We start from the raw sequence: 2,555 nt of genomic DNA on the forward strand, positions 1-2,555 counted from the left end.
GGGGGATCTAGTGCAAATGATGAAGTATGTAAGAGCGTGAAAGCTGCATGGAAACCTCGGTAAAGGCGCATTCGCCCGGGCGAGTTTACCCTTTCCTTGGAAAGGGCCTTACGGAGGAAGGGACATCCAACAGCTCATCAAACGTCCTAAAGGGCCTTATCCGTATCCGCATCAATGCCAGGAGTGCATTGAGATTTCCAAGAGACATGAAGCGTGCTCGAAGGAATAGAACCGGTTCGCATCCTCCGAAGACGTGTCCGGCTTGTTCAGCTATCGTTGATGCTCCGATGTAGCTTCAATGACGCGCAACATCTTCCTTATTTTTACACCCTTTAGGTATACTGTGCGCCAAAGATCTTAGTGTATATAGTGCTTTAGATGTAACACGTGATTTACTATGGGCTCCTTAAGTATCTGACTGCAGAGAAATAGATGGTTTCTATTTGACAGGAGTAAAAAGGAAACTTCTTTCGTAATTGTGTATTCCTTTCAACATCAAAAACAACAAATGCTGTGTTGATTGATGCTATTTACAGAGGCGGATACAGGTAGCGGTAGTCATTAGGGGCACGATAGCCGAAATGGATGAGGCATTTCTTTTGTAAATCTAAGTAAAAGGATAGCGAGTAGCGGTGTTGGTGTTTTTGAGCATCTAGCGTACGTCTGCTAGTTGTGCTGAGATGAGCATTCGTTTAATGAAAGATATTCATAGATGTCATTGATGTGGCAATAAATTTTGCCTACCGGTTGTTATAGCTATTGACGCTTAACGATTGTCGTGTACATTGTACGTATGTGAAAATTTATACCATGAACATTTCAGATGGCTTGCCTTATCAGTTCAGCCTCATACCTCAGGCTCAGTAGAAGAACAATATATCAACCAAATTTCCCGTTCATTGAAGTGACGTATGCCATCATAGTACTGAGCATTAGGGATATTATCAATTTCGTTAATTGTTTGTCGGTGAAGTGCCAGCGGAAAAACGTAGGAAAATGCGCGCACTTCAGGATAAATCGGTCAAATTATAGACAGATAAACTATAAAATATATATATATATATACAGTAGGTTACGCCTAAATATATAAAAACACAGTTTCACTTACAAGAACGACGAAGTATCGAACAACAATATTAATAACTATTATTTCTATATAAAAATGACTATCATCAAAATTTCGACAAGGTATCTGCACGTAACAACGTACACCATAATCACACTATGCACGTATTTTTCCTAGATTTTACTTATAAATGTAAGCGTATATGTTTAGTATTGAAGCAACTATATGTTGATTTATGAACGTTGCAGTGCCTTATGACATACGAAAAAACTGTTAGCATAAAAAAAAAATAAAAAAAAAAGTGTTATCCAGCGCTCGGCTAGGGGACCATGCGAAAAATAGACAATGAAGATTAATCGAAAACCTACATTAATTATGTAAAGAGAAAATAAAAATGGGTACCACTACCCGTTAGAGTTTGACGCAGATTCTACAGCAACGTACTGACGGGGTACAACAGAAAAATGCTATGACGAAACGATTTAATAGGAACCAATAAGTGGCAATCTATGTGAGGCTTTAGAAAACTGAATTATGTTGGGGCGCGAAAAGCTGATGCTGTTCATTGGAAAGAAAGTAACGATCTGCGATACGGTTGGTAATGAACTTCTTTACATTTTTGATAGATTAAGAAATTAACAATACATTGTTAACAGGAGGTCCAGTTGACTGTAAGTGTTCAAACGATGCGATTAACTCAGATCAGAAGTCGTATGCTACTTCAGAAAGCACCGCGCACTTCATTTTTCAAACCTGATCCCATTTCTAGTTATTGAGCTTCTTTCATGAAGATAAAGTATCGACACGCACAGCATCGTATTCCATTTCTTCACTGAATATAATAATCTTTTTTATCAAAGTTCCTTGTAATATATATATATATCATAGAAGGTTTTAGCATGTCGAAATTATTCTACTTACCATATATATGGTCTCCTTGCGTAAAAAAACATCCAGTATGAGGAGCTATGCTTTCATGACGAAAGACGTTCGTAGGATAGAAATCCACAAAAGATACGCATAGAACCGCTGCCGTACGTAGATTATACTATGTCCGTTGGATTAAATCAAATAAATGTGTCATTATTTGACATAGTGATATTTTTTTTTATTTTGAAGCAAGAAATAAATTTCTCTCGTTCATTCGTAATTATATATAGATAAAGATCATGTCCAATTGTACATTTCATCTGCTAGTGCTAGTGCTTGTTACTATGAAATCTGTGTCATCTAGACAGGGTACATGTAACCATAGGTAATAGAACATCTCAACATTGGATCAAGCTAATCGTGACGTGATCCGTTTTCTTGATAGGGTTAGTTATACGCCAATATGTTCGTGTAAGGATTACGCAACTCCTTTACTGCTTGAAACAATTCCCATAAGAAACTAATACAAATACCATGCTATCAGGACATGCTGCACGGATGGTCTTTACATATCCCAGACGGAACGTCAGAGGCCGGTTATTATTGATCGAAATAATCG

Source organism: Varroa jacobsoni, unplaced genomic scaffold (genome assembly GCF_002532875.2).
Source record: "Varroa jacobsoni isolate VJ856 unplaced genomic scaffold, vjacob_1.0 scaffold_769, whole genome shotgun sequence".
Classification (NCBI taxonomy): Eukaryota; Metazoa; Arthropoda; class Arachnida; order Mesostigmata; family Varroidae; genus Varroa; species Varroa jacobsoni.